The sequence below is a fragment of the Sminthopsis crassicaudata genome, chromosome 4, assembly GCF_048593235.1.
Source record: "Sminthopsis crassicaudata isolate SCR6 chromosome 4, ASM4859323v1, whole genome shotgun sequence".
NCBI lineage: Eukaryota > Metazoa > Chordata > Mammalia > Dasyuromorphia > Dasyuridae > Sminthopsis > Sminthopsis crassicaudata.
Window position 1 is genome coordinate 216,570,336 of NC_133620.1, and position 25,490 is coordinate 216,595,825.

Sequence of the window (25,490 nt, forward strand, 5' to 3'; positions counted from 1 at the left end):
AATAATTTTTTAAAAAGCAAAAATGCTTTTAATGCCTTTAATGAGCTAATATTCAAAAGGAAGAGATAACATGAAAACAATAATGTACATAAGATATAGAATACTTTTATCATTTAGAAGCTCAGAATGAAAAGAAGCCCCAGTTTGGAAGTGGGAGATGCCATAAAGGAAGTATGGGATGATGACATCCAGATGCAACTCTTATCTAACTGAGGGCACTTGTAGAAAGCCATTCCTAGAGGATATTTGATTGGAGAAAAAAGATAGAATAAATAAACAAAAGTTCTATATTAATTTTTCACATGTTTATGAAAGGAAAAATTTAGGAAATTTCTACATAAAGTCCAATGAATATGAATGAGACCATTAGCAGGGTATGCTAAGCTTATTTAGGGAAAAGGAAATAGAAACATTTTTGTTATTTCAATAAAATTGAAATATCATTATCAAAAAAAAATTAAGAAGTAAAGGTTCACGGCCTCAGTTAAGAATTTGCATTACAAAGGGAAACTCCTCCATTGGTAGAGGGAATGATCATACTGATAATGTCAAAAATCTTAAAACTATTGCAATATACTTTACATGTATATTTTTTCTCTTGATATATCTTCATTGATTCAAAGAAATAGAAGAAACTATAAGCTGTTAATAATTTGAATAGAAAGACAATATTAAGCGTATAAATTATATTATATTTTAAGGACAATTCAATGATTATCCTATCTTGTATATATTATGATGAGTTCTGTAAATAAAGCATTATAAAATTGATCTTTGGAGACTAATTAAATGATTAGGTAAGAATTATTTAGAATTAATACAACATTGTTTATTTAAAGAAGAGAACCTAAAGAAGGGGTGTAGTGGAATTAGCTGGAATCAGCTCTCAAGAGCTGATTGTTAAATTTTAAAATGAATGATTACATCTTGGGAATGAGGAATGTTATAAATCAGCATTTTATTCATTATTTTTGATTGGATAATTTTTATTATTTAGGAATAAATGTTGATAACGTAGATTAATCTTAAAAATACAGTCTGTATAGATTTTTTTTCCTTTAGACAGATGGTTATTAAACATTTACCAGGACATTCCTGATATAGAGTGCTTGAAAATGATTTGTTCTTTATAGATTTCTCTGTAATTATGTTTGATACTGTTAATTTTATTGAAGGATCAGTTTTAAATATGTTCATGCTTCAACAGTTCTGTGCCAAGTCAGTGGTGTCCAAATTAACAAAAATTTATAAAAAGAAAACTAATGCCTTGAAATAGTTCTTATTTTGAGGAATCTTATTACTATGACAACATTCTAATATTCCATACCAATATATCAGGTCCATAGAAATGGTAATATAGCGCAGTAGGACTAGAAAGTACTCTGGTCAAACAAATATTTTGGCTGAGATAGTTGTTTCAGATACCATATAGAAATCATTTTCACTATTTACTTATTATTAATACTGGGGGTTTCTTAGTTTAGCTTTTGGTATTTTAAAATTCAAGGACTCAGGTATTATGAATATCAGGATTTACTTCTATTCGCACTGAAGATGTAAAAGGTATAGAAAAAAGTTCTAATCTCTCATATATCATTAAGTTGCTTATTAAGTTGTTTTCTTAAATCAAAACTAAATCCTCACTATGATCCTGTTTACTTGAAATTGCCAATTTTGCATAAAATTAAATGCAGAATGAACAATTTGAGAGTGATGATTAATAGAGAGTTCTTGTTGATGGGATGCTGAATAAACACATTTTTATATCATGGGATTTCATCTATGGGAAAGAACTCTATAGGCAGTCAGTCAATAAGCATTTATTAAGGATTTACTATGTATCAGGCACTGTGTTAAGTGCTAGAATTTTTTTTTAAAGGCAAAAATAGTGTTTCCTGTAGTCAAGTATTACACATTCATGGGGGAGATAACATAATTAGAGTGTGTGTGTAGATAGATAGATAGATAGATAGATAGATAGATAGATAGATAGATAGATATAAAATAATCTGAAAAAATGAAAGGCATTGGCAGCTAGAAAAACCAGAAAGGTTCTTGAAGAGAAAATGAGGGATATAAAGTCTTGGAGGAAGCCTGGAAAACTAATGAGCAGAAGTAAGGAAGCAGAATATGTTAGACATAAGGCAGAGGCAGTGGAAAGATATGAAAAATGGAGATACAGGTGTTGTGCCACAATTCCCTTTTATTGTCCTGATTTAGTCTCCCTAATTGTCTTGCCTCAGTTTCCCTAATTGTTCTGACTCAGTTTCCCTAAATTATTCTTCCTCAGTTTCCCTGGTTGCAACCTTCCTTTTCTTCCCATTAGAACTGAGATAATTAAGGGTGTGGAGATCTGACATTCCAGAAGATAAGACTCCAAATGTCCTATTTCAGATACCTAATTGGCATTGTTTATAACTCTAAGTTTCAGACTTCCTGGCTCTAAGCTGGACACATCAATAACTCCCAGTTTGTTAGAATTTATGGTCCTGATGACATGATGGTATACTTAGAGAACCCCAAAGACTCTGCTAAAAAGCTATTAGAAATAATTCAGAATTTTAGCAAAGTCGCAGGATACAAAATAAATCCACATAAATCCTCAGGATTTTTATACATTACCAACACAATCCAACAGCAAGAGATACAAAGAGAAATTCCATTCAAAATAACAGTCGATAGTATCAAATATTTGGGAATATATCTACCAAAGGAGAGTCAGGAATTATATGAGCAAAATTACAAAACACTTGCCACAAAAATAAAGTCAGATTTAAATAATTGGAAAGACATTCAATGTTCTTGGATAGGCCGAGCGAATATAATAAAGATGACAATACTCCCCAAACTAATCTATTTATTTAGTGCTATACCAATCAGACTCCCAAGAAACTATTTTAATGACCTAGAAAAAATAACAACAAAATTCATATGGAAGAATAAAAGGTCGAGAATTGCAAGGGAACTAATGAAAAAAAAGTCAGAGGAAGGTGGTCTGTACCTGATTTAAAGCTGTATTATAAAGCAACAGTCACCAAAACCATTTGGTATTGGCTAAGAAATAGACTAGTTGATCAGTGGCATAGGTTAGGTTCACAGGACAAGATAGTGAATAAAAATAGCAATCTAATCTTTGACAAACCCAAAGATCCCAAATTTTGGGATAAGAATTCATTATTTGACAAAAACTGCTGGGAAAACTGGAAATTAGTATGGCAGAAACTAGGCCTGGACCCACATTTAACACCACATACTAAGATTAGATCAAAATGGGTCCAAGATTTAGGCATAAAGAACGAAATCATAAATAAATTGGAGGAACATGGGATGGTTTACCTCTCAGACTTGTGGAGGAGGAAGGAGTTTGTGTCCAAGGGAGAACTAGAGACCATTATTGATCACAAAATAGAACATTTTGATTACACCAAATTAAAAAGTTTCTGCACAAACAAAACTAATGCAAACAAGATTAGAAGGGAAGTAACAAATTGGGAAAACATTTTTACAGTTAAAGGTTCTGATAAAGGCCTCATCTCCAAAATATACAGAGAATTGACTTTAATTTATAAGAAATCAAGCCATTCTCCAATTGATAAATGGTCAAAGGATATGAACAGACAATTTTCAGATGATGAAATTAAAACTATTTCCACTCATATGAAAGAGTGTTCCAAATCACTATTGATCAGAGAAATGCAAATTAAGACAACTCTGAGGTATCATTACACACCTGTCAGATTGGCTAAGATGACAGGAACAAATAACGATGAATGTTGGAGGGGATGTGGGAAAACTGGGACACTGATGCATTGTTGGTGGAGTTGTGAAAGAATCCAAGCATTCTGGAGAGCAATCTGGAATTATGCCCAAAAAGTTATCAAAATGTGCATACCCTTTGACCCAGCCATACTACTACTGGGCTTATACCCCAAGGAACTACTAGAGAAGGGAAAGGGTTCTGTATGTGCCAAAATGTTTGTGGCAGCCCTTTTCATAGTGGCTAGAAGCTGGAAGATGAATGGATGTCCATCAATTGGAGAATGGTTGGGTAAACTATGGTATATGAATGTTATGGAATATTATTGTTCTATAAGAAATGACCAACAGGAGAAATACAGAGAGGCTTGGAGAGACTTCATCAACTGATGCTGAGTGAAACGAGCAGAACCAGAAGATCATTATACACTTCAACAATGATACTGTACGATGATGTATGCTGATGGAAGTGGATTTCTTCAACATAGAGAAGAACTAATCCAATTCCAATTGATTAATGATGGACAGAACCAGCTACATCCAGAAAAGGAACACTGGGAAATGAATGTAAACTGTTATTTTTACCTTCTGAATCCAATTCTTCCTGTGCAACAAAAAATTCGGTTCTACACACATATATTGTATCTAAATTATACTGTAATATATTTAACATATATAAGACTGCTTGCCATCTGGGGGAGGGGGTTGGGGGAGGAAGGGAAAAAATCTGAATAGAAGTAAGTGCAAGGGATAATGTTGTAAAAAATTACCCATGCATATGTACTGTCAAAAAATGTTATAATTATAAAATAAAATAAATTAAAAAAAAAAAAAAAAAGAATTTATGGTCCTACCACCAATCTGTCAAAACCGGTTTGATAGTTCTTGCCTGGAGATTCACCTGGCCTCTACCCTCCTGCCTTGTTTAGCTACTGTGTATAAATATGTCATTGAGAATTCACATTGGCTGCTGAATGTTTGGACATCAGCTCTGAGGGCATCATGCCCCCAGCACAATCTCTCCTTTTCAATAAATTATTTGAAACTCTCTAATCTCTATCTTGTCTCAGTTTCTCCGGTATTACACATATTACAGGAAAGTCATTACTACTGGATCATAAACTGTGTGGGGCTTAGGTATAACTAGTCTGGAAAGGTAGAAAGGGCCCAGTTTGTGAAGAATTTTAAGGGCCAAAGATAGGATTTTATGATCTCATCTTATATAAAATGTTATTAAAATATTGTAGCCTATTATAGGAAGAACTAAGCATTAATTAAGCAATTACCATTTGCAAGGCACTGTGTTACACATTTTATAAATATTATCTCATTTGTTCCTCACAACAATACTGTGAGGTAGGTTCTATTATTATCCCCATTTAACTATTAGGGACCCTGAAACAAACTTACCTAAGATCACCTATTTAGTAAGTATCTGAGGTTGGATTTGAATTTAGGACTTTCTAATTCCAAGGTCAACAATCTATTCACTGTTCTATCTAGCTGCTTTTATAAAAATTAAAGCGTTCTTGTGAGGCTGGATTTTATGCTTTTTGTTTTGTTATTTTTAGATCTCATATCCATTTGTGTATAGGAATAATATTCAAATTAGAATCAGTACTCAAGGGATGATTGGCAATATTTCCTCTGTATCAGCTGTGCCTAAATCTATGCCAGAAACCCCATCGACATGTCTTCTACAAAGTACTAATCATTTCTGTGTATATTTTAGCTACTATCATTTCCTTCAGAATATGAAGGGTAAAGGATTTTTTTTTTCCTTTAGAAACAAAGTTTCTAGAACTTTGAAACATAGAAACAAAGTTCCCAACCAAATACAAAACTATTCTATTAGTATCTAAGATACTCCTCATTATCACTGTTTTGCTAGGTTATTCATAAAACCACATTTTAGAGCAAGAAGACAAGTAAAAATTACCTAGTTCAACTTATTTTTACAATGTGACCCAGAGATTTGAAGTGGCTATCCTACTTTCAGGGCTCTTTGCAGGATATCATGGAAAAGCATGGCACACTAGAAAGAATAATTTACAAGGGGCATATGAAAAATTCCCCCAGTGGGCATTTTGGAATACTCATAAACTTATATCAGTCAAACATCTTTGAATCATTGAGAGATACAGATAACTTGCCAAAGAGCCCATTTTCTGTAATTATATAGTTAGCTCCATTCAGTACTGCTGATCATTTTAGATACATGTGTAGGTCTATTGATCACAAATCTGCTTCACTGTAAAAGTAACAGATGTACAGTTATTAATCTTGGATGGGATCCATATATCCTTTCTGCAGAGATCAGAGAAGCCAATTAGCATATGACAGGGCATCCTGTCTTTAGGAATTCAAGAAATGCCTGCATTGGAAAAAATGTGTGTGTGTGTGTGTGTGTGTGTGTGTGTGTGTGTGTGTGTGTGTGTGTGTGTGTGTGTGTGTATCTGGAGAGAAATAGAAATCTATGGAAAAGATGTCTTCAGCCATGATTTTTTATTTCTTCAACTAACCTTGCTGATGGATTAAATGGAGCTCACATTTGAATGGTGAGCAGAGCTCATAAACCCTTACTGTTCTCTCAGATCTTTCAAAGTTCCTATATGCCAATTCTCAAGATTTCCTAGGGTTTAGTTTAGTTTGATACTGGGAGCAGAAACAAGCAACTTTATTTGATGACGTAGTAAAACAGAGAGAGTTCAAAAATGGTAAGCAATGCTCAAATGGAAATGTATTTAAATCTAGATTATTTAAAAGAAAAAAAAAGAATCATTTAAAAATTTAAATAATTATTATAATCATTATAAAAGGAGACGTGCTCCTTTTATAAGAGATATGTAGTCCAATGGTAATAATGGATGGGGAAAGGGAAAAACATTTATTAAGTTATCGTTCATTCTCATCTACAGCTTGCCACTGGATGGCTCTGGAGGAGAAAGTGAGACCAGTGACCTTGCAAAGACAACCCTTATTTAAATCCAACTCAATTGCTTATCATGGCGTCCCCTCCCTGATGCTGTGGTCCTCTTCAAGAACAAAGGACAAACAATAATAGCTTTGTTCCATGTTTATCTAGGTGCACTGTGGATAGAGTGCTGTGCCTGTAGTCAGGAAGATCTCAATTGAAATTTGATCTCCACCACTTATTAGTTATGTCATCCTGGGCAAGTCACTTTATCCTGTTTGCCTCAGTTTTCTCACTTAAAATGAGTTAGAGAAGGAAATGACAAATAATACTAGTATCTTTGCCAAGAAATTCCCAAATAGGGTCATGAAAATTCACATGAATGAAATGACTGAAGAAGAACAATAATACTATGTACTGTCACTCACTATGCTAAACTCTCCATTACTAAGTACAGGCAATTATTGAGATAGACCTATTAAGTATTTTACAAATATTATCTCATTTGGGATTGAATATGTAGGCAATGTTTGTGGAAGAGACCTGATATCTAGAACTAGAAAAGACTTTGGAGACTATCTAGGTGAAAATAATTTGATCATAACATAGTACCTCCCTCATTTTGCAGAGGAAACATGGTGAAGTTAAGTGACTTGCTTATTTATCTCAATTTTTTTTTTTTCAGAAGCAAGATTTGAACCTAAACCTCTGATTCCTGAGCTATGCTTGTTTCACTGGACCTTGCTACCCTCCTATCATCTTAGATGCCCTGCTGACACACTGATAATGTACTAACCAAATGAAAACATCTTGATGGTATGTACATACACAGTAGAAAAGAAATTTATACTTTTTGTAAACTAAATTGAATTTTCATTATTTGAAAATACTTCTGTTAGATCAAGTTTCCTTACCATTACTCTTAACTTAACAAACTGTCCCTTGTATATTTTAATTACCTTAAGCCATGAAATCTATATAGCCTGATTTATTTACTACTTCATATAAATAACCTGTCAACACATAGAATATAAAGGAAGAACTATTGTATGTCACATTAGTTTTTAGTTATTTTACTCATAGAACTGAACATGCCAGTGGCAAGAACATTGAATTTAGAGTCAGAGTAAAAAGATTCAAATCTCAGCTCTACTATTTATTACCAATTTGATATTAGATAAATAATTTAGCCTCTAAAAGCCTCAACTGCTTCATTGGTCAAATGAAGGCAAAATGAACAATGAAGTCTCTTTCTGCTGTAAATATGTAAACTTATAGATTAGAGAAGAATATTGTGGTTGTTTTCTTTTTTGCATGTCCTCAGAATTAATTCTTTCCTCTTTTTTGTTCTATGACTTTTGAATTTTCCTGCTAACACAGTTCCCACTGGGGTTCATGATTAGTGGAATGTAATTCTAAGTGAAGGTGCCAAGGATATTAATTTGCAAAGGAGTTATCTCACTGGAGCAAAGCTAGCAGAATTTACAAAATGAAATGTAAGTTGTTTTTTGTTTATCCCCTTCACCCTCCCAAAGTATGTACAATCTTTACTTCAGCTTTTTTATTTTTCATTAATATAATAGGGTGAGGATAGGGAGATATGGGTATATGAAACATAGAGTTAGGATCAATATCCTAAAGAGAGAAGATATATTACTAAGTTTGTTAACTAGGTTTCTCTTTGATGCTTTTATATAGAAATCATAGACTTAGGGATGGAAGAGATATTAGAGATCATCTGGATCAATTTATCATTTTGCAAATGAGGAAACTGATCCCAGAAAGGCAAAATGATTTGCTCAATATCATTCACACATGTAATGAGTGACAGAGTTAACAATGTAATTCAGGTCTTTTGTCTCCAACTCCAATGGTGTTACTTCTTTCACAATGCTACTGTTTAAGGATTTTAAAATTTTATTAGATGGTCCTGTGCTCTGGTGCAATATGTGGGGGAATTCTTCATAATTGCAATAAAGATATTACTCATTTATATTAACTGATTCTGAAGATTCCAATTCCCAGAAAATGCAAACTGAACTCTAGGTAATCTAAGGTGTGAAATTCAAATGATGCTCATAAAATTCAAACACACTGCTTGTTATTGGCAGATAGCCATAAATATAATGAGAGAAGTAAATCACAGAGTATTGTTTTTAAGTAAAATCACAAATGTTTATGGTAGAAAATAGAATGGCAAATATGATCTTATGTAATCATGGTTCTCATAGTTTTCCCTTGCTAATGGATATTAGCTGAATGTTGAGCTTTTTTTGTCTATAACAAATAGATACAGATTATAGTGGAGCATATGTAGATGTTTATAGATTCTCTAGAAGCATGAAAGGACAGTTGAAAAGGATTAATGTGTAAGGACAGGATTTCGTCTATAGAACAACTGACTGGTTTATTGATTCTGGCTTGTGATGAATGAAGTTATAAATTGGTGACTGTTACTGGATCAGATAAATAGTATGGCTAAATAGTATGGTTTTAGAATTTTACATTCTTTTTTACTCTGTGTAAATAAGAACATAAGCAGCTATAGTGTAATGTACTGAGATAGAATGGGAAGAGCCATTTTTTTTGATATCTGAATCTGTCCATCAATAGTTGCTTGACTTTAAGAAACCCATTAATAAGAAACAAAAAAAGAACCAACCGTGAGCAAAGACAATTAAGTCTTAGTTTCCCCATTTGCAAAACAGCCCTAACAATGTTTAAACTAGTTGCTTCATAAAGTTATTTGATGAAAAGTTAAAAAGATAATGTATCTTAAGTGCCATACAAATGTCAGTTATCATTATTCAAAATCCTTCTGTTGCATAGTCTTTTTAAAATCAAGTTATCATGATCCAATAGTAACAGCAACCAGTCAGTCTACAAGATACAGAGAAAAAAGATACTAGTTGGAGAACTTGAATTCACATACCACTTGAAACACTGCTATATGTGTAACTTTAGACATTGTTATTTAACCTCTATGAGTCTCACTTTGCTAATCTAAAATTCAACAAATTAATTCAATTAGCATTTGTTAAACTATTATTATATGTTAAATATTGGGCATATATATATAAAGCCTTCAGTGAGCTTACATTCTAATGAAGGAAATAACATGCAACTATCTACATACATGACATAGACAAGGTAAATTAGAAGTAATCTCAAAAGTAAGGAAGAAACTAGTGGGATAGTTAGCTAGTACAGTGGTTAGAGCAATGGTCCTAAAGTCAGCAAGATGTGAATTCAAATCCAACCTCAGACACTTATTTGATCTGGGAGTCAAGTAACTTCAATTTGCCTCAGTTTTCTCAAATATAAAATTAGATGTAGCACCCACCTACCTCTCAAGCTTATTGTGAAGATAAAATGAAATATTTGTAAAAAACACTTAGTACTCTGCCTGACATATGGTTCATTGTTTTCTATCATTCTCTAAGAACACCAAAGTGACAGTCTTATGTTGGAGTAAAAGTATAGTATATCCAATTATGATTGATCATACCAATACAAACCCAAAGTACTCTACCATCAATTGAACCCAAATAGTCCATGTGAACATTTGGAGTGTAGATGTTTCTAAATTTATTTTAGAGAAACTCATGTTTCTTTGATTTACTGTAATTCTATCTTATGTATAGATCACAGTGCCTTCTTTGACAATGATATGCTCTACAGAGTGGTTTTTTGACAGCATTTCCTATATCATGAAATCAATTTGAAAGTTCTTCAGAGGGAACTTGAGAATGTCCTTGTATTACTTCTTCTGACTATGTGAGTGCCAACTTTGTGTAAGATCTCCATAAAATAGGGTTTTAGGTAAATGTACATTTTGCATTTGAACAATATTACCAGCCTACCAGAGTTGTGCTCTCTACCGCAGAGTTTGAATGCTTAGAAGCCCCAGGAAAGAATGCCAGTATCTAATATTTTATCTTGCCAGATGATCTTCATAATCTTTCTAAAACAATTCTAATGGAAGTGATTAACATGGCACTAGTAGACCAGCCAACTCTAACAGGCATACACAATGAGATCAGAGCAATGACTCTATAGAACTTTGGTTTGTTAGGCTGTTTAATACCTCTTTTTTTTTTTTTCTCATACTTTTCTTTGGAGCTTTCCAAACACTTAGCTAGCTCTATCAATGCCTACAGTAACCTGATAATCTATGTATATATCCCTGGTAGGCATTATATAAATGTTTATTTACTTCCTTCCTTAATCAGATCAAAAATGTTTAGATCTTATATCAAGTAAACCTTAAAACCCAATGGTTTTAAAGGAATTATCATTTAATTCTTTTTTAAGATTAAGAATATGGTTTATCATTTTTACAGTCAAAAGTTCTGATAAAGGCCTCATCTCCAAAATATACAGAGAATTGACTCTAATTTATAAGAAATCAAGCCATTCTCCAATTGCTAAATGGTCAAAGAATATGAACAGACAATTTTCAGATGATGAAATTGAAACTATTTCCACTCATATGAAAGAGTGTTCCAAATCACTATTGATCAGAGAAATGCAAATTAAGACAACTCTGAGATACCACTACACACCTATCAGATTGGCTAAGATGACAGGAACAAATAATGATGAATGTTGGAGGGGATGTAGGAAAACTGGGACACTGATGCATTGTTGGTGGAGTTGTGAAAGAATCCAACCATTCTCGAGAGCAATCTGAAATTATGCCCCAAAAGTTATCAAACTGTGCATACCCTTTGATCCAGCAGTGTTACTACTGGGCTTATATCCCAAAGAAATACTAAAGAAGGGAAAGGGACCTGTCTGTGCCAAAATGTTTGTGGCAGCCCTTTTTGTAGTGGCTAAAAACTGGAAAATGAAGGGATGTCCATCAGTTGGAGAATGGTTGGGTAAATTATGGTATATGAATGTTATGGAATATTATTGTTCTTTGAGAAATGACCAGCAGGATAAATACAGAGAGGCTTGGAGAGACTTACATGAACTGATGCTGAGTGAAATGAGAAGAACCAGGAGATCATTATACACTTCAACAATACTGTATGAGAATATCTTCTGATGGAAGTGGATATCTTCAACAAAGAAAAGATTTAACTTAGATCCAATTGATCAATGATGGACAGAATCAGCTACACCCAGAGAAGGAACACTGAAAAATGAGTGTAAACTGTTTGCATTTTTGTTTTTCTTCCCAGAAAGGAGTGCAAGGGATAATGTTATATATTAAAAAAAAAATTACCTATGCATATATACTGTCAAAAAATGTTATAATTATAAAATTAATTTTAAAAATTAAAAAAAAGAATATGGCTTATATGACAGATTTAGAATTGACAGACAATTTTAGGTAATGGATAGACAGAGTTTCAGAGAAGCTAAGATCTTGGTTTCTTTTTTCACTACTTTGGTAGACAAGACCACTTACTTTATATGTGTGGGTATATGTATGTGTATATATGGATATAAGTATACATGCACACCCATATACCCCCATAACCTATACATTGGATCTACTATTTACTACAATTTACATACTATGTATATAGGTATACTATACCTATTATATATGCTGTATACGCATGTGTACACATGAATATGTATGTGCTCATGCTTCTATGTTCATACTCATTTAGAGTAGAAATATTATTTTTTTTCCTATGTAACCACATTACCTAGAACAAAGTAGGTGTATAAAAATGCTTGTTGATTAGTTTATATAAGCACTAATGTCTTTTTCCATGTGTTCATTTAAGAGCTTGTTCATTTTAAGAGAAAAGGATATGGGTAATAATACTAAACTTGGTTTTTCGTCAGTGGGGAAGGTGACTTACAACTGGTACCAACAATAATTATTAGTCACTTCACCTTGGTTAAAATCATCCATACATGTTCTAGTTTTATTTTAATATAAAAAACCTCTTGTCTTCCAAAGCAGTGAAGAAGGAATATGGTAAAAAAAATAACAACAACAACAACAACAACAACAACAAAAACATACTGGGAGGGGAGTTTGGGAGACAAATATAAATTCATTTGTATACCAAATTTCCATTAAGGAAATTCTTTCTATTTATTTGTGTATTCCTGGGACACTGAAACTTTCCCATGGTCAGGTCAGAGATGGGGTGGAGAAAAACAATCAAACCAGAAATCAGTCTTTCCTTCTCTGAGGCATCAGAAGATATGTGTCTCTGCTCCACATGAAACTACTTCATGATAATCAAAATAAAATAACAATGTTGATTGACTGTTATTTCAGGTTGATATTCAAATCTCAATATTATACCAATATTCTCCAAATCCCCCTGATTTTTTTATCAAGAAATTTTAAGGTAGGAAATCAGACATACTACTTGCCTAAGCATCAATATTCTAATTGATAGCAAATTCTTCCCCAACTTGCATCTTTCCCTGGACCTAGTAACTTTAATCCTTCCCATGAGTAGAAAGTAAGAAAACTGGAAGATCATAGTTTCTCTTAACCTGAAACTTTCACCTTGAACCCAGCTTTCATATCACATTTTTTCAGCAAAAGCTCTTTATGTCCTCAGATGTCAGATAATCATCTCAATAAATCCTTATGTGTTTCTCTTCTATTGAAAGAGTTTTACTCAATCATATTACTGAGTCCTGTTATATTCTTGGACTCCAGTGAAATGGCAGCTTTAATAATCTTCCATTATATGGGGGGAAAAAAAACATAATTTGATATTTTGATCAATATATGATTTCACTGATAGGTGTCTTCCTACTTAGACATAATAAAATCCCTGCTGTAATTCCTTAACCTTTGTGATTCTTGCCCATGGTTTCACATAAATCTTTCACATAGATGATATACCAAATGCCCTAAAGGCCTTCCTCTTTTTCTTTTAGTATCTTGGAAGTACAAGAATAAAACCTGGGCTGTCCATCTGTTTCTTATTCTCACTATATGATCAGCCTTTTGTGGTCAAACACATCCTCAATGGGGAAACCTTAGAAGTAAGATTAAACAATTAACTAGGCTATACTATACCCTTGGATCCCCATGCACCTTCTAGCAGCAGGGCCATCTGGAGATGTCTTACAGGAAATTGGGATTACCACTGACACTAAGACTGGGGCTGTTCAAGGCTTCTTTATTCCTCAGTAAGAGACTCCATCTTTTATTATCCCTAAAGTCAAGGGAAACAGATACAGTATATGCCTTTCATTCTGGTCTTTGATGGCCATCTTTAACTCCCCCACAATGACTTGGTCTCCCCAAGAACATGCCTCATCTTCTACTTAGAAACAAAATTGCCATCTTGCTACAGCAATGCAGAATCAGTTAAATCAGTTCTCTTTCTCGGTCTCAGTCTATCTCTGTCTCTCTGTCTCTGTCTCTTTTTTTTCTGTGTCTGTCGTTCTGTCTGTCTCTCTCTGTTTCTCTCTATGTGTTTCTCTGTCTCTCCGTGTCTGTCTCTCTTTCTATCTCTGTTTCTCTCTCTTTCTCTGCCTCCTCTGTGTTTCTGCCTCTGTCTCTGTCTTTATTGCTGTCTCTCATTGTCTCTCTGTCTTTGCCTGTCTCCCTCTTTCTGTCTTCTTCTCCCCTCCAAACAAACAAACAAACAAACAAACAAACAAATATTATGCATCAACCTAGAGTTTTATCTCAACTTGGATTCAAATCCCAGACTTTTGAGTTAGTATATAGAAGACTAGGGACAAGTCAGTTTCTTTCTCCAAGCTTTTGTTTTATCATCTGTAATGTGATGGTGTTAAATAGATAACTTTTGAGGTCCCTTCCAGATCTATAGTTATCAATGATGAAATTCTACAGTCCATCAATTTAAGTTAGTTTTGACTTTAGGAGAAATATATTATAAAAAAATAGGACAAGATCTAAAGTCAAATAGTCCTGAATTCAAATCCTTGTTTTTCAGCACATAAGTAATATCATAATAATATTAACACTAGCAGATTATAAATTATGAATTAATTACAGATGTCCATCAGTAAAGTTGTGTATGTAGAACAAATAAAACTAAATTTTCAAAAGGGATAACAAATTTTTCTTCCTAGTATTTCATAATAAGTCTCAAATTCTGTATATATCCCTCAAGTTCTTTCTTGTACCTCAAAATGTTTTTGGTTTGCATATTCCCAAACAGTTTAGATTAGCTTTCAGTCTTATCAACAAGTCCAAATGCTCATCTTTTCAAAGCATCTTGGGCCTCCAAGGTAAAGAAGATATTGACCATTGAAGGTTGACCCTTGAAAGAAATATGAATTAAAAATATCCCACAAGATAGGGTCAATAATAGCCTCACCTATTCATCACATGGAAAGTAAAGTAAATGCCAACTTAGCATAAAGCAGAGAAATAATTGAATGCCAAACTAAAACAGTGTCTAGAAAAATCACTATTAGAAAATAGAATAACTATAAACTGGTAAATAAAAATGAAAATTGCAATTAAGAATCTACGAACAGCTGAATAACACAAATTTTTCAGCCAAAAATGATTTCAAAGACATTTTTGGATATTTCCTAGTACCTGAATAGTGGTGATTTGTAGTTTATTTGTGTTTTGTCCCCAAAATTAAAAGTAGGAAACAATCCATAGTTTCATAATTAGAGATTAAAATAGAGTTAGAGATGAATGGGCAATGAAAGATGTTAATGTTTTCCTGGCCTAAGAATAAATAAGAATAAATGATTGTGGGGTATCCAAAGTTGTCTTCCTCATATGAGACATTTTAATTTCTCCCGTGACATCATATACCCTTAGCTAAATGTCACATTTGAAAATCAAGTGTTCTTTCTTTAAAGAGAAGCATTGAAAATTGTTTGTTGTTTTTGTTTTTTCATTAAAGGAGTACCATGTGTGCCATCACTGGATGATTTAAAGAATATACAATGACATTCCTATCATCTGATAGTAGCCTTTATATTAAGTATTGTTGTTGGGTTGTTTTGTTTTGTTTTGCATTTGTACTGTTTTCTTCATGAATCTCAAGGTTTCCTTTGAAATGTTTATTACATTTAGTCAGGGTAGAAAAATTCCTGTGCTCAATATAGTATCTATAAATTCTTCATACTTCGGTATAATGAATTATCATGTAATACTTTGACACATAAAGCCCAGTATTTTGAAACCAGAAAAGCTGAATTTGACTAAATTAATTTAACCCAGATTGGAGAGTTTTGTTTGGTTGTTTTATTTTAAGTAAAACCTGTTTCATAAGGAAAACTGGACAAGGATTAAAAAATGAAGTCTTTGGATAGCATGTGGTTCATAGGCAGCTAGACAACATGGGAAGTTTAGTGTTTCAACATGAACTGATATCTTACAGCAGGGTATAATTTAAAACTGCACTAAGACTTGGAACCATTTGCATTTAAATCTTTAGTGGATCCTGAAGACGATTTAATTCAGTTCCTCCATTTTACAAATGAAAACTGAGATCTAAATAAAGCAAGTGATTGGCCTCAGAAAATTTAGATATTAACTTGGCCAAAAGAAAATATGACCTCAGACACTTAGTATCTGCGTGACCCTGGGCAAATCACCTAACTCTCAGTTCCTCATTTATAAAATGAGCTGAAGAAGGAAAAGTCAAAACCCTGAAATATCTTAGTCAAGAAATCTCTAGAAGTGAACAACAACAACTTCTGACTCAAGAGCCTGCTTGAGATAATTTGATTCCTTTAGTGACTTTTTTTTTTCTTTTTTGTACATAGAAGTCTTGGTCCCATTCATGTTCCTGCAAGGTAAGATCACTATATAGTATTTTGCACTTTAATTTTTTAAAAAAAATTATGAACATACCTTCCTTTCCCATTATTTCCAAGAGTTTTAATGTTAGTTCTTAAAAACTTGTTATTTATCAATCTACATGCTCACAGGATGAACAGATAATGGGGATCTGTGGGCATATGGAACTTCTGGTATGGGAATTACTTGTGCTATTGCATCATGTTTTCCAACAGACTGCCCACATTGAGTATAGATATAGATATTATCATTATATATCTGATACATTTAAATTAAATAGAGACAATAAATTGAAGTTGATAAAATATTCTATTTTTGAATCAAATATATATTTTTAAAATGGCCCTATCTGACTTACTCTCTAAAAATGTATGTCTCCATCATCACTTCTCTGATTTTTCTTCCTATCTGATTTCTCTCTCCTATTACCTAGGGAAAATGTGAAGATCCTACAAGAAGAAAAATTATAATCTTTACTAAAAGAATATTAACAAACTTGTATCTTCTAAGACTATTATTACCTTTCAAAACATTATCTTTCATTAAAAATGAATGCCTACTTGTATATATTTATGGTACCTAATGAATAATAAAAAGCTATGACTCATTCAATAGGCATAATGCTGGCCAATTTAAAATTAAAACCCTGCAATGCTCCATGGAGAATGAGGGATGATGGATATGGAAAGATTCAAATTCTCCAGTACACCTTCTACCACTTCTGGTAATTGAGACTTTGGAAGAGATCCAGAGATAGTTTGGCTAGCTCTAAGCAGAAACTATGCCTGGGGTAAATTCAGTAGCAGAGTTAGGGGAGGATGTGAAATTTAGTGCTATGCAGGATAGTTCTACTGCCAAGTATGGTCTGGATAGTCCATGCTCCCCTGAATAGAATGATGCCCTTTTCTTTTAGAAAAATACAAGACACTACACAACAACAGTGGTCATTACAAAGAGGAAGTACATATGGTACAAAGGCCAGCTTAGCTCACCCTAGTTATGATTCTGGCTACATGAAAAAGTATGCTGACCTGTAATAATTCAATCATGTAAATAGTCTTAGGGGCACAACTTAGTCAATTTATGTTTTATGTAAAGCTATGGTTTTGTTTATTCATACTATAAATAGGATAGGTTTGTATTATTAAAGAACTGAAATCTTTAAAACTAAGAAGGACCTGGAGTGTGAATACATTGGAAAGGACTTTTAAAGTAGAATTTTTTTCTTCAATATTTTCCCCCCAAAAAATGAATGCCATAGTGTTGAGAGAAGTAATATTGATATAGGTGTTTATATTCTTTCAATGCAAAGCTAATCAACAATAAAATTATTTCCATCTTTCACTTAATTATAAATGAAATCTCCAAATTCTTTTTTGGAGGGTGGGGGGATGGTTTCATAAACGAAATAGATTTGTCTGCCAGATGATTTCCGTTCCATTCAACTGACATTTATTCATGATCTATTATGTCCAATGCCTTTTTACCAGAGCTAGGTGAAGCAGTGGATGGAGTGCTAGCCTTGGCATTGGGATAAGCTGATTTAAAATACTGCCTCAGACATTTTCTAGTTATGTGACTATGCACAAATTAATTAACTTCTCTCACCCTGTTTCCTCACTTGGAAATGTGGATGAGGGGATGACATGAATAGGGTTGTTGTGAAGATCAGATAAGGCAATATACATAAAGAGTTTTGTAAAGCACTATAACAATGCTATCCATTTTTTTTAAGTTAGAAAATAGTTGTACCGTCCACAAAAAAAAAAAAAAAAAAAAAGCGAGATTAAAGAGAAGGTAATGTTTTGGAAGGCTTCTGATGACCTAAGTTTTGTATATCTTTAGTTGAACTTGGCAGCAATGCATACAGATGGAGATGTCTTATCTTATAATCAGATGGAAATGAAGGACTGGATCTCAGGAGAGTGGTTAGACCTAGAAATATATCTTCAAGAGAGACTGTCCTTTGAAGGATCTTGATTAGGTGAGAATGAAGAGAAAATAAAGACAGAAGAGACTTGGCATATGTCAATATTTAAAAAGAAAACAAGGCCTTAATGAAAGACAGAAAAGAGAATTGAAAAGTGAATTGTTACTTATGATTTCATAGCAAGAACAATTTTCTGTGATCTTACCATATTCCAATTTAGTTATTTATAGTCTACCTGTCTTCAGCTCTTTTTAAAGCATCTATTAGAAGTGGTATTTTTTTCCTTTTGTGTCAGAAAAATTGATAGCTTGATTTGCCCAAATTGAGTTGATCACTCTAATTATTATTTTTTTTCTTTATGGATGAGCTTTACACTTGCCCTTTTTCTAGGTCAAAGACACTTATGTCCTCTAAGAATCCTCACAAATAATATTTAATGAACATGAAATAACATCTACACATACCTCGAGGCTGTGGTACTTCAGACCTTGATTTGTCTAGGATTGGATTTTAAAAGTCTTCTTCCACTATTCCTTTTTTCCTTTTTTAGCTTTGACTTTCCACTTTCCTCTCAGAGGTGATTTACAATCAATTTATCTGATCATAGTTGACTCCTTTTGGAAAAAAAAAAAAAAGTGAAGGTTAACAGAACATTCCCTATTTGTCTTTTTAGTGTCCTTTCTTTTATCAGCTTTCTATCTATCAAGGGGAAACAAGTTTTTCTTTTTGACTGATAAGTCACTGAAAGTAAAGCTGCTTGTCTTTCTAAAATAGCATATATGGTTAGACATAGAATCTAGTTTTATTCATTGGTATTATATGAGATAACATTCACAGAATAACTGAAATGAAATATTAGATATGAATTATGTCACATTAAAACTTTGAAGGTGTCATCTTTGACTCCTCAACTTTCCTCATGACTAATCAGTCACTGAATTCTTCTTATGTCAAGTCATTGTGCTCACTACTGCCAAAATAATTTTTCATGATTATATCTTTTTTTTGTCTTTCCACCCAAAATGTTCAATAACTCTCAGATTCCAAATAAAGTCAAGTTTTATACACTCATTCTAGATCTTCTGCAATAATGAAGCCTCTTTATCTTTTCTGTTTTGTCACAGTGCTTTCCTTCACAATCCAAATGGGATTATTCTTCACTCCTCAGACAACTATGTTCTCCTACCTGTAAGCCTTTAAAAAAAGGGTAAAATTCTCTATTTTTTAACTGGTCTTTTCATTCTCCATCTGTCAAAATCCTTTTTTGTTCCTCAAGGTTCAATTCCACTGCCATCTCTAATTTGTTACCTTCAATAGATGTCCCTAAACAAATAGTAATGTCTTTCATCTTTGAGCTTTCATAGAATCTTGTCTTAGGAGTTTTTTGTACCTTTTTTTGTGATGTGTTACTACTGACTAATGCTTCATAAAGCTTTATAAAGGCAGAGTTTCTGACCATGAGATATTTTTATACCAACTTCTCCTTATCCTTGTTGCTGTCATCTCCTTCTTCAGTTTTTTTTTGTTCAACAATTTCGACTCATTTCGGTAATTTAACTGACTCATATTCTTTTTTTTCTATAGTCCATCTATTTCAATGATGATTTTTCAAGGCCATCAATATTAATGCTGGTGATTTCATTAACAATTTTACAATCTTCTCAAACTCAACTACCCTCCTTTTGTATCCCACTTTAGTTACATATGCTAATATAACTTCATCTTGTATCAGAATTATAATATTTCCAAGAACTATAATTTTGAAATTTCCAAACTGAATTTACTCTCCAGTTCTATTCAAATAACTCATTCAACTAAACTTATCTTTTTTGCTTTGGTGAAACCTCATTTTTCTATTTTAACCCTATCCTCTATCATCATTTGACTTCATATCCAACTTTGTTCCCATGGTCTTCCAACTTATATTTCACTAACAAAACCCCTTAAAATCTTTTCTCTTTCTGTTATTATCTATCTATATTACAATGATATATTTCTCTGTACCACTCTTGAGTTATAAGCATCAATATAGAAAATAATGAAATTTTAATGGTCTTATTATATACTCCTGAGACATAATCATAACTAGGTCCTCACTTAGCTTGGCAAAACTTTTACTCATATTAAGTTTTAATTGACTATCTTTCTGAGCCTAAGTTTTCACTTCTATAAAATGAGAATAAGAACACCAATGGTAACTACTTCTTGTATGACTGTTTCTTTTTCCTTTCTATTTCACCTCCAGTGGTGCCTTCTCATATGCCTAAGAATACAAAACATCTTCCCTTGACCCTTTCACTCCACCTGGATATATAACTTCTCTTACTTTAACTAATAATTGTCTGGGAAGTGGGGGAGTTGTCTTATTTCAATACTTTCACTCTTTACTTAATCCATTGAAATAAGTTTTCTGCTACCTGCAGCTTACTTAAATGGCTCTCACTAAGGTTATTAATTAGGGTTTTTCTGTTCCTTCCTAATGATCGTCATAGATACAGAGCTAAAAGGAATCTTAGAGGCCAAAAAGTCAGTTACCAGTATTTAGAAGCTTGTTATGTGAAAGGTATTGTGCTAGGGATACAAAGAAAGGGAAAAGATATTCCCTTAAAGAAGCTCACAGTCTTATAGAGGACAAAACAGACAAACAAGCATATACAGACAAGCTAGGATCAATTGTAGATAATCAACAGTGAGAATGCACTAAAATTAAGGGGCATTGGAAAAAGGCTTTTTATAAAAGGTTGTATATTAGCTGGGACTGGAAGGCAGTCAGGAAAACCAGAATGGAGAAATGAGGAAGGACAGAACTGCTAGCAAAGGAGGCAGCCAGAGAAAAGGTCAGATTTACACAAGAATCCTTTCCTGGTTAGCCTTAATTCTGGACCTTACTTCTATTGATTATCTCCAATTCATCCTATGTATGTCTTATTTGTACAGAGTTTGCATTGTTTCTCTCATTAGACCAAACTCCTTGGGAGTAGGAACTGTTGTTATTTTTCCTTTATTTCCAGTGCCCATCAGTGCCTGGCACATAATAGGTGCTTAATAAATGCTTGTTAATTGACTCATAGCTACCTGTTTTTTGTAAAGATCTCCTTATGGTATTTTCTTCCTGTCTCTACTCTTTTGCCTGTATCTTTAATAGAAGTTAAAGAATAATTTTTTTATGCAAAATTCCTACCATGTCATCCTCATTAAAAAATTTATAGCAGCTTCCTATAGACTATCAATTAATTTATTTTATTTTGCCTGCTTTTGAGATGATGGATAACTTTTGCAAGTAACAGTACAAATCAACCTACCAAAATAATCATTTCTATATAATAAGTGCAAAAAGCAGTATTAAATAATGGAAAGAGAAATCCTTTTAAAAAAAATTAAGCATGCAAAAACTGAGTCAATTTAGAAATCATTGAAATATATAAAACATTATTTAAAGAAATAAAAGATGATAAACCATTGGCAGAATATTCACTGCTCATGGTTGAGTTTCATCAATGCAGAACAAAAATGATGCTACTAATTAAATTAATTTTGAAATTTAGTGTCTTATCAGTTAAATTCACAAGGAGTTATTATTAATAGCATTCATTTGAAAGGGGAGAAAGAGGTCAAAATTCTCAAAGAAAATAATGACCAAAAAGCTGAGACAGGGGAGGGAGAGATTGAGGTTTGCTAATTCTTAGATCTCAAACTATGTTATTGAGAAATAATCATCAATAATGTTTAGTATTGGTTTAAAAACAGTACTACATTGTACAAACCAGAAAAAAATCAAATTAAATAACCTAGGGTTTGATAATTCCAGTAAACAAATTATTTAGGGAAAGATTCCCCAATCTCAGAAGACTCTGTGTGTGTGAGAGAAAGAAAGAGTGCATGTAAACACAATAGAAACACACAAACCAAAATGGCTTTTTTTAATTTTTAAAAACAATATTCTACAATAATTTCTAAATAAGATTAAATGTCAAAATTAGTAGACTTCAATTTGAAAGATTATCCTATAGGGGGAAAAAGTAGAGGAAAAAAGAAAGTGTTACCTTTTGCACTTTTGTCATTTTCAATCAATAATTTTAGTACCTACTGTGTATCAGGCACTATCTTAGGCACTGGAGATATAAAGAAAATAAAAAGTTAATTTCTGCTCTCAAGGGACTTGTAGATTAAACTGGAGAAAAATTAGCAAAGGGAAAGCCTTAAAATTAAGGAACATTAAGAAGATGCTATCTCTATAAAATGGAATTTTAGGTGAGACTTAAAAGAAACTAATGGCTGTAAATAAGGAGGGAGAACTTTGTATGCAAGGTGGGGCAGCCAGTGAAAAAACCCAGAGAAGGAATATTTTGCTAAGAAGTAAGAAGAGCAGGTAGGTTGTGCAATGGATAGAGCACCAGCCCTGAAGTCAGGCTGTTAGGATTATTATCAGGTGCTAAGTCAGTTCAAATTTGACCTCAGACACTTTACACTTCCTGGTTGTGTGACCCTGGGCAAGTCACTTAACCCCAATTTGCCTCACAAAAAATAAATAAAAATTAAAGAGAAAGAAAGTTATCATTATATTACAAAGTATCTGGTGATGGTGGTGGGCCACTATAAAGTATAAAAAGTTTAGCAAAAAAATAATTGGGGGGGGAGGGCTGGTGATGGTGGTGGTGAAGATGATGTGAGGTTTGAAGGACTTTGTACACCAAATAGAAGATTTTATATTTAGTCCTGAAGGTGATAAAGGCAATGGAATTAATTGACCAGTGGTAGGGGATAAGGGATAGGAGACAATGTTTTTAGACCTGCACTTTTAGAAAGATTTCTTTGACAAAGGAATGGAGAATTGACTAAAGTGGAAGAGACTTGGGAAAATAGACTAACCAATAGGTTGCTGGAATAGCTTAGGCATGAGATGTTGAGAACCTGTGCCAGGGTGATGGTAGTGTAATAGGAAAAAAGTGTGCATATGCAAGAGATGTTATGAAGTTAAAATTGAAAGGCCTTGGCAACAGATTAAATTTGGGGAATGAGAGTAAGAGTTAGGAATCAAGGATGATACAAGTTTAGAACCTAGGTACTGGGAGGATGAAGAATACACTTAATATTAATAGGGAAGTTGAGAAGAGAAATAAATTTTGAGGGAAAGTTAATGGATTCTGTTTTGGATATGTTAAGCTTAAGATATTCACAGGATAGAGAGTCTGAAATAACCAAAAGGTTATCGGATTGAGCAGGAAGAATGCAAAGAGGCTAGGGATACATAAAAAATTTGAGACTCATCAGCATAGAGGTGATAATTGAATACCCAGGAGCTGATGAAACAGTATGTCTAAAGAGAAAATTTGGAATAAATGGCAAAAAAAAAAAAAAAATTAATTTTGTCAGAACTAAAAAAGATTTTAAAATCAACAATAGTAAAGCAATTTAAAAGAAACTATGGATTGGAGAAATTATTGTTTAATCAAATATCTCTGATAAAATTCTTATATTTAAGATATGTAAGGGGAAAAAAGAATTACTTGAAATCAAGAGCTAATCAGTATACATTATTGTGTTGTAAAAAAAAATTTAAAGGTATCAATAATATATTTTTAAAAGATTCCTATCAAATTTTTGTTCACAGGAACTAGAGTATATTGTAGGATGAAAAATGGATAAATTTGATTATATTAAGTTTAAAAGTTTTTCCACAAACAAAACCAATGCAGACAAGATTAGAATGGAAGTAGTAAACTAGAAAAAAAATGTTTACATCCAAAGGTTCTGATAAAGGCCTCATTTCCAAAATATAGAGAGAACTGACCCTAATTTATAAGAAATCAAACCATTCTCCAATTGATAAATGGTCAAAGGATATGAACAGACAATTCTCAGATGATGAAATTGAAACTATATCCACTCATATGAAAGAGTGTTCCAAATCACTAGTGATCAGAGAAATGCACATTAAGACAACTCTTGAGATACCACTACACACCTGTCAGATTGGCTAAGTTGATAGGAACAAATAATGATGAATGTTGGAGGGGATGTGGGAAAACTTGGACACTAATACATTGTTGGTGGAGTTGTAAAAGAATCCAACCATTCTGGAGAGCAATTTGGAACTATGCCCAAAAAGTTATCAAACTGTGCATACCCTTTGACCCAGCAGTGCTACTACTGGGCTTATATCCTAAAGAAACAGTAAAGAGGGGAAAGGGACCTGTATGTGCCAAAATGTTTGTAGCAGCTCTTTTCGTAGTGGCTAGAAACTAGAAGATGAATGGATGTCCATTAATTGGAGAATGGTTGGGTAAATTATGGTATATGAAGGTTATGGAATATTATTGCTCTGTAAGAAATGACAAGCAGTATGAATTCAGAAAGGCTTGGAGAGACTTGTATGAACTGATGCTGAGTGAAATGAGCAGAACCAGAAGATCGCTGTACATTTCAACAACAATACTGTATGAAGATGTATTCTGATGGAAGTGGATATCTTCAACATAAAGAAGATCCAACTCACTTCTAGCTGATCAATGATGGACAGAAACAACTACACCCAGAGATGGAACACTGGGAATTGAATGTAAAATATTAGCACTACTATCTATCTACTCAGGTTACTTATACCTTTGGAATCTAATACTTAACATGCAACAAGAAAATTGGATTTACACACATATATTATATCTAGGTTATACTGTAATACATGTAAAATGCATGAGATTGCCTGTCATCTAGGGGAGGGAGTAGATGGAGGAAGGGGAAAATTTGGAAAAATGAATACAAGGGATAATGTTATAAAAAAAATTACTCATGCATATATACTGTCAAAAAATGTATAATTATAAAATTAATTAAAAAAATAAAAATAAAAAGCTTTTTAATAATTTTTTTTAAATTAAAAAGCCCCAAATTGCAAAAGTAAAAATAAATAAATAAATAAAAAGACTCCTAAAAATAAAAAAAGATGCCTAAAAGGGCATCTGTCTTGTGGATTTCAAAGATTATAATAGATACATAAAGACCTTTTCTGTTAAAAAGTTTTAAGTTGAATGACTTATTCCATACAAACAAATGAGTTCTCTTTATCTTTCTAAATTCAAGTGAGAAAAGAGCAATGGAGTTCTCCTTTAGAGAGGTGGAAATGATAGATAGATAGATGATAGATGATAGATAGA

At 32.9% G+C, this 25,490-nt stretch overlaps 1 long non-coding RNA gene across 1 annotated transcript in view; it reads left to right on the top strand.

Moving 5' to 3' along the window:
- Positions 1 to 25,490, top strand: part of LOC141541226 (uncharacterized) — a 127,541-nt gene that overhangs the window by 48,713 nt on the left and 53,338 nt on the right. The window contains exons 2-4 of the long non-coding RNA XR_012481698.1: positions 7,356 to 7,486; positions 8,051 to 8,166; positions 16,373 to 16,402. This is a non-coding gene — a long non-coding RNA (uncharacterized LOC141541226). The remainder of the gene's footprint in view (positions 1 to 7,355; positions 7,487 to 8,050; positions 8,167 to 16,372; positions 16,403 to 25,490) is intronic.